This window comes from Malania oleifera, chromosome 9 (assembly GCF_029873635.1).
Source record: "Malania oleifera isolate guangnan ecotype guangnan chromosome 9, ASM2987363v1, whole genome shotgun sequence".
In the NCBI taxonomy this organism is placed as follows: Eukaryota; Viridiplantae; Streptophyta; class Magnoliopsida; order Santalales; family Ximeniaceae; genus Malania; species Malania oleifera.
The window spans coordinates 96,026,396-96,038,811 of NC_080425.1; positions in this window are offsets into that span (position 1 = coordinate 96,026,396).

Consider the following 12,416-nt stretch of genomic DNA (forward strand, 5'->3'; position numbering starts at 1 on the left):
TAACCTGTCTCGTCAAACCTCGTGGCACGGAAGGAGACTCATCACTCGCAGTCCCCTCGGAGCCACTATCCAAGTTTCTATCCTTGGGCTCCATTCTGAAAATATAATAGGAATCGGTTAGAATTCCTATATCATACACAGTTAACACAATCATTAGAACTAATCATGTCAACCACCACTCTAACGAATCCAAGTCTGTCCTATCACACTGACACGAATCCATCAATGGTTTGTCGTAATCTTTCTGAAATCGTCATTCCAAGAAGAACATAGAACATCGCCAACGAGTCCCCGTCTAGCAACAACACAATCCACGACCTACTCTACCCATTCCCACATCCTATACTCAGGTATGTACTCATAACTACGCCTAACCAAGTCTACAAGACCTAAAACCTGGTTAGCTCTTATACCAAGCTGTCACGCCTTGAACTCGCAGATGGGTCCCAGGTGTGAAAATAGTAACCTAACCTATCTCTGTATCAATTAAACATACATGATACAATATTGGGAGAGGGTCCAATCCCGTGGGGTATACGGAAGCCCTAAAAAAAACATACACATACACATCTATACTCATCAAATACGCAGCAGAAAATGTTCATTCTATCCATATAACATACCATACCATAGTCTTTACAACACTAGGATATACGTTCCTATAATTACAAAACATACTCCGGGTGTCTACAAAAACCACAACCCGGTTACAAAACTCGTACCTAGCCAGTCACTAAATGTAGCTAAACGACACCCCCACTTCCGGATGCTAGGATGTTAGTTGCGGCTACCCAAAGGACCTGAAAACATTTGTATATGCATTCGGGGTGAGACAATTCTCGGTAAGGAAGAAAGCAGGTTATATCAGTGTGTGGCATACTAGTGTTATTTTATGTAAAACATAACACCATACAATACGATACAGTTTCAAAACATTTCCATATAATTCCATACAGTTCTAGTATTTTCACAAATTCATTCCAGTACATACGATACCCAAACATACGATCAGTGTTGTCACACTCAAGCAACTGATACCCTGTGATAACCGAAACCTAACAACCGTACGTCGCCAATACAGTGTAGCTCACACCCATCGATGACCATCTAGAACACATTGGTGATATTTCACCCCCTTGAATATAGAGTCGGACACTCTCGCCCACGGCAATGAATCGGTACTGTGACAACCTGCTCAATTTCCACACTTTTTTTTTTAAATAAAATCAATATCACATATCTCATAATCAAACTCAACCAATCATTATCCACCTGGACCCGTGGGTGCCAAGGATACATCAGAACGCAATCGAAAGCCTAAGCAGTAGGAAATATATATATTCACAATATTGTAAATACAAAACATCTATCATTTTACCACAAATACCAGAGCCACTACATTCACCGTATCACCATATGTACATTTCAAAAATAAGACTTAGGGACATTTCCCCATAAATCTAACTATCCCTACAAAACTTACCCTTCAAAAAGGGTAGATATACAGCACTAGTTCAGCGGGACTTTTCCCGCTCTCCTATCTGGGGCTCCTGAAAAGTTAATAAGATTTAGGGGTGAGACACCTCTCAGTAAGGGAAATAAACTAATACCAGTGTGTGGCAACATGAGTATTCTGTGTTCTACATATACCATACATACATATTCAGTACTGTTTCGTCAACTCTGGAAAACATATATATATCAACACATGGCAGAACATACTGCATTTTCATAAACATACCTCATCTCATATTGTGATAATAACATAAAAACCATCCTGGTAGGTTAGTTGGTTGTTGTCATATATTACCCCCACATGACTGGGTTGTGTGGCCCCAAGGCAGGACCTGACAATGGTTGGCTGATCATTATCAAGTCAAACAGTAGTTTGTAGGTCCGATGGGTCTGTCAGACCTGGTCCGTACACCAGGGGCGATCACAGCACACTTCTTAAATAACCACATCGATCATCCAATCTCATACCACTCCGTACAGCTACGTTAACATATATATCATGATCACGAAGACCATGGACACATAGCAACGGTACCGTGCAAGTGCTAGCCTAGACCAAGCCAATCAGGTTCTGATATCATATACATATACTAAAATCGTGATACATGGATATCTCATATAATTAATTTTCACATTAATCATATCATTTTGCATGTATACGTATATCATGAAAATCATCGGCCCGTACGCCGGTATTACGTGTAACAACCTGAATTTAGAATGGTATTTAAATAACAAAGAGAGGGAAATGGAAGCTGGAAACAGAGGAGTTCGTCAACGACATTGAACTTTGGAAGGACTTAAGGAAAGGGGGTCAGTAGGGCTTCGTCGACGAATATAGGGGATTCGTCGATGAAGGCTTTAAATATTTTGTCGACGAACACAAGGCTTCGTCGATGAAATACTGAGAGGGGTACTGAGGCCGCCTGAATTTCGTCGACGAATACAGGGTCTCGTCGATGAAATTTGTGAAGGACTCGTCGACGAAGAACGAGCTCGTCGACGAAATCCCTTGTTTTATATATACGAAAATCTAAATTTTTATCTTATTAAGGAAGCCAACTCTCTTCTCTCTTTCTCCCTTTCAGCTCTCTCTCTCTCTCTCTCTCATCATTTTTGGGCCAGATATATGTCGGATCAACAATCTGAAGTCACCACGACACTCTTGGTGGAGTTCTCTGATGGAACGGATCGTGAAAGAAAGCTAGTTGGAAATCATCCCAGAGTTGAGGTAAGGCTTTTTAAGCCATATTTGGTCTTACGCTAGTAATAAGAAATGTTGTGCGCATGAAAATACTGAAATTTAATATTGGGGGTTTTCAGTTTTAGGGTATTCGTCAGGGAACCCCTCAGGTGCTAAACTTGAATGTTTTTGGGTAAAAACTTTCTACTCAATATTTGGGTTTTTGACAGTTGAGGAAAGTATTGTATGCTTAGAAATATTGAACTTTAATTCTGCGATTTTTCATTTTTAGGGTGTTGAGTTAGAAACCCTGCGAGTGCGGGGCAGTTTTATTAGGGGTTTTCCAGGAATCAAGTAAGGAGATAAACTAAACTAGTTTCGTTTTGAGAAAATGCATGTATAAATATATATAACATCTGATTTCAAGAGAAATAATTATATATATATATATATATATGTTTCATATTTGGGAAAATACTGCGAAAATGATCATATGTTGAATATGTGAAAATCCGCTAGTGTGGCATGAGTATAAAATGTATGAGGAGCTGTTTTTAGGGAATGTGATTATAACACGGGTTTTATGATGGAAAAATCGGCTACGGGCCGAGATATTTTTATATATACATGATTTGTCGGCGTATGAGCCGTGCTGTGTGGATATGGTTGCCGGCGTATGAGCCGTACTATGTGGATGTGATTTGTTGGCGTATGAGGCGAGCTATGTGATTTGCCAGCGTACGGGCTGTGCTATGTGATTTGCCGGCGTACGGGCCGAGCTATGTGATTTGCCAGCGTACGGGCTGTGCTACGTGATTTGCCAGCGTACGAGCTGAGCTATGTGATTTGCCAGCGTACGAGCTGTGCTATGTGATTTGCCGGCGTGTGGGCCGAGCTATGATAAAAGGTGTAATACCGGCGTACGGGCCAATGATTTTATGATACACGAATATATATGCACAATGATATGATTGATGTGAAAATAAATGATATGAGATATTTATGTATCACAGTTTTAGTATATGTATATGATATCAGAACCTGATTGGCTTGATTTAGGCTAGCACTTACACGGTACCGTTGCTATGTGTCCATGATTTTCGTGATCATGATATCTGTGTTAATGCTGTTGTACGGAGTGGTGTGTGATTGGATGGTCGATGTGGTTATTTTCAAAAAGTGTGCTGTTATCGCCCCTGATGTACGAACCACTCTGGGTAAACCCATCGGACCTACAGACTAGACTATTGACTTGGTAATGGTTGGCCAACCATTGTCAGGTCTCGCTTTCGGGCCACACAACCCAGTCATGTGGGGGTAATACATGACAACAGCCAGCTAACCTACCAGGATTGTTTTATGTTATTATTATTATTATGATATGAGATGAGAAGTGTTTATGAAAATGCAGTATGTTCTGTCATGTTTTGATGTACATATGTTTTTCCCAGATTTGATGAACAGTATTAAATGTGTTATGTATGGTATATGTAGAGCACAGAATACTCATATTGTCATATATTGGTATTAGTTTATTTTCCTGACTGAGAGGTGTCTCACCCCTAAATCTTATTAACTTTTCAGGAGCTCCAGATAGGAGAGCGGGAAAAGCCCCGTAGAATTAGTGTTGTTTATCTGCCCTCTGCGAAGGGTAAGTTTTTGGTAAGGATAGTTAGGTTTTGTGGGATTTGTCCCTAGATTTCATTTTTGGGATGTATATATAGAAGTACAGTGATTGTAGTAACTTTGGTACATTATGATGTATGATATGATGGTATGTAAATGATTGTACATTCTCTGCTGCGTAGGCTTCTGTTGTATGTTTTGATGTATCCCTGGCACCCACGGGTTTCAGGTGGATTGTGACTTGCTGAGCTGGAATGTGAGATGTGTGATATTGATTTTATGATGATATTATTATAAAAAAAAAATTATGTGGAAAATGAGCAGGTCATGACATTACACATTTTATCATAGCTTGGCCCGTACGCCGGCAAATCATAGCACAGCCCGTACGTTGGCAAATCACATCCATATAGCATGGCCCGTACGTCGGCAAATCATACACAAAGCTCGGCCCGTACGCCGACAAAATCATATAAAATCTCAGCCCGTATACCGATTTTCCATCATAAAAATCCACATCATCCACATTCCCAAAAAATAGTATTTCACAACATTTTTACTCATGCCACACAAATAGATTTTCACATATTCAACATACGATCATTTTCACAGTATTTTGCAAATATAAATTATATATATAAATATATTTATTTTTCCTGAAACCAGATGCTATATATATATACATGCATTTTCTCAAAACGAAACTAACTTAATTTATCCCCTTACCTGATTCCTGAAAAGCCCCTAAGAAAATCTTCCCCGCACCCACAGGGTTCCCGACTCAACGCCCTGAAAATGAAAACTCTCAGTATTAAAGTTTAGTATTTTCGTACGTACAACATTTTCTATAACTGCCATAAAGTCAAATTTGGCTTAAAAAGCCTTACCTCAACTATGAGATGATTTCCAACCTCGTTTCCCCAACGATCCGCTCTAGCAGACTTGGAGAAAACTTCACCAGGAGCGTCGTGATAGCCTCAAATCTTCGATCCGGCGAGAAACGAGCCCAAAATTGAAGAGAGAGAGAGAGAGAGAGAGAAAACTTAGCTTCTTTAGGAAGTCAAAATTCGGATTTTCATATATATAGAACATGGGATTTCGTCGAAGAAACACGTCACCTCGTCGACGAGTCCTTCATTAAATTCATCGACTAGACCCTGTATTCCTCGACAAAATTCAGGTTGCCCCAGAACCTCTCTCAGTATTTTCTTGTCGACGAAGCCCTGTGTTCGTCGATGAATTTTCTTATGCACTCGTCTGCAAGGCCCTATATTCATCGACAAGTCCTAGCAATTTCCTTGAAATTATGGTTATTCCCCGAAATACAATTTCATCGACGAACGCGGAGCGTTGGTCGATGAAGTCTACGGCCTCCTTCTGTTTCTGTTTTTATTTCTCTCCCTTTTATTATTTAAATCTCATTATTATTCAGGTCGTTACAGGTACATGGCGTAGCATACGGTAATTAGCCGCCACATAGCTGTTTCAGCGTACAGTAATTAGCTGCCACTAACTAATTTCACAAAATCTAGAATCATTTTGGAACTCATGTTCCTATACCCATCAGCTTACAGTAATTAGCCGCCACTAACTGTTTTACAAAATACCTGGAACAATTACATACGATCATACATTCCACACTTATTTGATATACCGTAAATCATATTGTTTTCCAAATTCAAGCATACAATTTTATACAAATATGGATATGGTCACCTTAATAATACAATTTAAATACAACATATAGTTTTCCAAACAAAGTAGAGATGATACTCGAAATCTCGATTTTCCTGAAAACTCTAACCCTAAAATCCCGCATTTTTACTCGATAGATTTCCCCAAATAAGTAGTCAAAACATACATACGATCGTAACCTACAGATTTACCGATTCCAATTTAAAAAATAAACTGATATAAACATAATCCCTTTACCTTAACCCAAAATTGAACCATGAACTCTACGGCTCCCAAAACTACATACTGAGACACCAAAACCTAAACAACGCAGAACAATACTTCCTTACAATTCGTACCACTACACATGTTTCGAAATAGAAATGGAAATCGAGTATTACCTTGATTTTGGACCAAAACCCGAAATTGCTCGAAACGAGATTCCGATCCACTATTCATGAAAAGAATCCTGCTATGATCTACGCAGTAACTTCGGATTTACAAATCAGGCAACGACAGCGAAGAAAACTAGAGAGAGAGAGCTTCGAGTTTCTAGAGAGAGAGGGAGGAGATTTTTTTTTTTAGATTTCTTAGTTTAGAATTAATGGAAACTGATATTTATAGCCCTTGACTTGGCCGTCCTCGTCGATGAAATGGCGTCCTTGTTGACGAGTCACTGAAGATACCTCATCGACGAGACGGTGACCTCGTCGACGAGCTTGATATTCTCAGTTTCCAGAAACCTCTCGGCTTCTCCTCGTCGACGAGCACCTGAACTTCGTTGCTGAGTACAGAAGGGACTTCGTCGACGAACTCTGGCTTCGTCGACAAAGCTTGCCCACTTTACCAATTTACCCTTCCTTTATATTACTAATCCATATATCACGGTTCGGGTTCTTACATGTAATCCCAAAAAAGAGGGTGAATTGGAAATTTAAAATTATTCCTAGGTTAAATCTCAATCACAAACAGTATTTCACAACTTAGGGTCTGTTTACGCAAATACCAACCACCCAACAATTTAACACTGAGCAGAAGTTATAACAGTTATAACAAACTTAGTATTTCCCAAGTAGATATGTATGCAAAGATTCAAACCAAATAAAACATTCATAATAATTTTAGTGCAAGCATACATATATCGAAAGTAAATAGATAAAGGAAAAAGAAAGTGACACACGATATGTTATCGAGATTCAGCCAATATTGCCTACGTCCCCGCCTCTAACTCGCAAACTCGATGATTCCGCTAAAGCTCACTTGCAGGTGGAATGACATCGGTTACAACCTCCCTCTCCTTACTAGGTAAGGAAAACCCCAGGTCATATTAACAGGGCTGACCCCAACCTTTACAATCCACTCCTTCACAGGGCAGAGTACACCCTTTTCAGACCATGTCTGGGATACAATAATTAATACAAATTTTGTGTACAATTTATGTGTTTCTCCAATAAGCAAATATGTACTAATACGCACAACACAACTAATGTACTCACAAATGATAAGTATTTTATGCTCAAAGTGAGATTAGTCAAGATAAATATCAGCTCTCAATACTAATAGCCTACTATTAGTGACGAATCTAAAAACCGTCACTAATACTCCACTATTAGTGACGAATTTGAGCAGAGCTTATGTAGAATTTATAGTGACGATATTAGGGTTTTAGTGACGATTGTAATTCATCACTAATAATTAGTAGTAATTGCGGATATAGAAACTAATTTCAAACCGTCACTAATACTTATAAATTCGTCACTAATAGTATTAGTGACGAATTTATAAATATGAGTAACGAGTTTAATCCTTCACTAATACCTTGATTTTTTGTAGTGACATCGAGGGGGATGAGATTAAAACCCATAAAATCATGAACCATGTATGAGGATACCTAACCCAAGGACCAGAGATCGTGTAATTGGGTTCATTAGGAAGAACGATCATATGGTGGCTGTAAGAAATGCGCTACTATTTTTAAACTCACCCTTATGATGTAAGTGCATTTATCTAGTAACATAGGATGTTGGGTTTTTAAAAACTCTTAATGATAATATGTATTTCTTATGAGTGGGGTGTCAGAGTTACAGAAGTACTCTTGACAGTATTCACCTATGTGAGCATGGAAGTGGGGCTGCTCTTAAAGAGAATTGAGCTTATTCTCAAATATGCTCATGAAATCGGGATTAACACAAGGCCGAAATGTACTGGCTATTAAAACTCATGTCAATACCTGAATGATTATGTGTGAGCAGTAATACTTTATTTCCCTTAAGTAGTCATAGTTAAAGTCTAAAACCACTACTGATTCTGGAGTAAAGATTATTGCTCACTAAGTGAAGGTTCAATATAGAGCACACCTTCATTATGCATAATTATTCATCTTTGATTATTAAACTCTCTACATGCATGGTATATACATAATATTAAAATGAGGGAGGAATTGTTAGTGTATTTTATTATTATTATTATATTATTTGTGTATTATAATAATATTATTATTTTATTGTTATCTTGGAAAAGAAGATGTACCTTGGATTGAGTTATGGTCATTCATTTATGAATCTCATAAATATATAAGATTAATTATATGAATGTACCTTGAATCTAGGGTTGTATCAACTTAACATATATATATCTTATTTATTAAGTATATGGAGAATGAATGGTCATTTTGTGCCTATAAATAGACTCTTGAGACGTTAGCGCAAAAAACCAATCTATTCTCTTCATTCTCATCTTATCATCCTTCTTTTGAGTCTAAAGAGTTTAGCAATCAAAGAAAAGTGTTTTTTTGTGGAGCTTTGGACTCCTCCGTTTGTGAGAAATTGGAGAGAGTCATACGATTCAAATCAAACTGTTGTATCCTTAGAGAGACAAGTCTTGAGGAGTTCTACTGCACCGGTTCGTGAGTTAAGCCAATAAACTACAGGGAATTGAATCTCCTTAAAGAGAGCAAAATATTCGTGCCTCAGCCTATTTGTGAATCATGGTTTTTATTTTATTTTATTTGTATATAAGTTTTATCATTTTATATTATTAGTTTTATAACACAAGTTGATTATGAGGGTAAATTTTATGTAGTTTATTGGGATAGAGAATTTTCAACTTGTTACTTATTATGGAGTTACTATAACTTTATATCTTAAATAACTAAATATAAATAATATTATTGTGTATTTGTCATTGAATTTTTTGTATGTTTTCTTTCATGTTTTGAACATTTTTCACCTACTTTTAATTTGTAAAGAAATTTTAAATTTTTTTATTAACTCGAGTATTCAATTACAAATTGACATATCAATATCTTTAACAAATTATTGGCATCTTTGACTCAACTCCTTAGATAAAAGGTCAAGCATGGGAGCTAGGGATGTCTTCATTTTTGCCAATAAAAGACTTCGAGTAAAATAGTTGGACTACCACTCCCCTCCCCCACCCCCTCGTCCAATACCCTAACACCCCCATGCACATCAAATAGCCTCTCATTGCTTAGTCTCTATGTTGCATCGTTGTCTGCCATTGTGAATTGCCTTAGGGAACCTACCCTAACAAGATTCATTGTCGTTGACGTTGCCCTAACATCCCTCTTGCGCTTGACCTCTCATGCAAAGAGTTAGGGCTAAAAACGATGAACTTATTGATATTCATAAGTGTGGTTATGTGACAACCCGAAAAATAATGGTATTTAAATAATAAAGAGGGAGAAAAATGAAAACAGAAACAAAAGGAGACAGCAGACTTCGTTGACAAACGCGAAATTGCACTTTGAGAGTAATAATCGAGGAAACTTATCAGGTCCTCGTCGACGAATATAGGGGATTCGTCGATGAGGATACAAGAGGGCCTTGTTGACAAAGCCAAGTTTAGTTGACGAGAAGATACCGAAAGAGAATATTTGAAAGTCTGAAATTCGTCGACGAGGGTGTAAGTTTGTCGATGAACTTTCCACAGGACTTGTCGACAAGGTGACGTGTCTCATCAATGAATCTGACCCTATAAATAGCAAAAATTTGGATTTAAACGCATAATTTAAGAAAAATCTCACTCTCTTTCTCTCCCTTCGGTTTCTCTTCCTTCTCTCTTTGATTTCGGGCCGGATTTCCGCCGGTTCGAGGATCTAAAGACACCATGACACTCTTGGAGAAGTTCTCTATATATCTGCAGGAGTGGATCGTTGGTGGAACTCCGTTGAAATTCATCCCTGAGTTGAGGTAAGACTTTTTATGCCAAATTTGATCTTACTGTAGTTATAGGAAATGATATTCACATGAAAATACCGAAGTTTAGTTCTGCGAGTTGTCGATTTCAAGCTGTTGAATAGGAAATCCTACGGATGTGAGACCAGAGTTTATAGAGGCTTTTCTCAGTAGCCAGATAAGGGAATAAACTAAAGCAGTTATTTTCTACGCGTATTATTATTAGTTATTGGTAAATTAATTTTCAGGAAAACATGCATGATATTTGAGTATTATTGAGTAAATGAATGTTATTGGGAAAATACTACTATTATACGGAAAATGTGATTTTAGAATGAAATGTACGGAATTATTCAACTTGTGTGGCATGAATGTTATTTTTCATAAAAAGTAATGATATGACAAATTTTACGAATAAAATATGTTTTCAGGAGTTATGAAAAGATACAGTATATTATGATTTTGATAAGTACATGATAATTGATTAATTTTCAGAATGATATGTATGAAATGATTTTGGCGTGAGGCCGTATTTATGAAATGATTTTTGGCGCGAGGCCGTATTTACGAAATTATGAAAAATGCTATAATATCATGTATTATATGTTATCTGAACCCGAATGCTAGTTTAGTTCAGTTTTAGAAGTTCAGTACCGTAACTTATAGATCAGATATCTATGATCAGATTGGTGTTAACCACCCTACGAGGGGGTGAGAGATGGATAATCGATGTGCCTTTCAATGTAGAGTGTAGATGTCCACCTGGCAGTCTGGACCAGAGTGTGGCGGACCCATCGTACTTACAAACATTTTTGACTCGGCAGTGGTCGACCAACCATTGTCGGGTCCCACCTTTGGGTTGCACAACCCGTCATGGGGGGTAATACATGACATCAGCTAGCTATTCATCCTGTGTGTGTTTTCAGTATTATCAGTTATAACAGACGTTTTATGAACGATATGATTATTCAATACAATATGATGAACGTTTACAGATGTATGAAATGTACTATATATATATAATTGCATTAAATGTTCATGTTGTCACACAATTGTATTTAATTTATTTTCCCTTACTGAGAAGTGTCTCACCCCCGAATTTAATTAATTTTTCAAGAGACCGGCGGGTCGTAGCCGCCGTTGAATTTGTTGAGTTACCCTATTAGGAGGGTAAAATTTTGTACTAGGATCATGATTATTTTGTTGTGAGATCCTCTTTGTATTTGGGAATGTTATGGGAGATTGACAATATATGTATGTCATTTTGGTGTAAGTAGACTCTGGTATTATGTTTTATTAGTTGATGTTGAATTATGACTTATTCTAGAAGCCTACTGTCGCGACGTCCCGGGAGCGCGTGTGCCCCGGGCGGCGGAATTAAAATTATTTTTAATTTTCAAGGAAAATATGGATTGTCGGAGTCGCCACTAACCTTTAGTGTGGTTAGAACACATGATTACTACCCCGTTAGGGGTAGAATTGGTCTACATTACCAGAGTTGGGGACGGGAGTTCGGTTACGCGAGGGGAAGGTACGAGCACCCCCTACGCGCCTGTTCTTACGAACGGTACCTAATTAATTTGAAATTATCCCTAAGTTAATCTAATAAGTCTCTAAATTAATCCTTTTTGTGAATTTATAAATACCTATGAAAAATAAATAAATAACTAAATATATATATATATTCCCTCAGAACTTAGGGTACGTGAGGCCCAAAGGCTCATACCCCCCGCAATAAAATCATAGGGATAAAAATCGAAAATAATTTACAAAAATACACTCCCAAAATTTAGAAATCTTATAGGGTTTTTTTTTTAGTATGAAAATACTAGCTTGGGAGGTTTTTGAAATAACAAAATATATATATAATTAAAGAAAATAGTGAAAGTCAAGTCAAAAATAGTTTTAGAATTTTCTCCTAATTTTCTATTTTTTATGATTTTTCTGTATTTTACCGAAATTTCAAATAGTTAATAAGGAATATGATATAATACTAATACTATATATTATAACACGTAAATATCATAACGGTCAAAATCTCCATGATAAAGCTCAAGTATTAACAATCCATTCCTTATAATATAGCCCAATAATTAAACCCAAGAAATCATATACCATATATAAACACGTAAAGAGAAAGAAATAAATTATGGAAACAATCCAAGTCATGAATCTAATAGGAAATATACACAAACTCTAGAGAAATCAATATGCCACAAGAG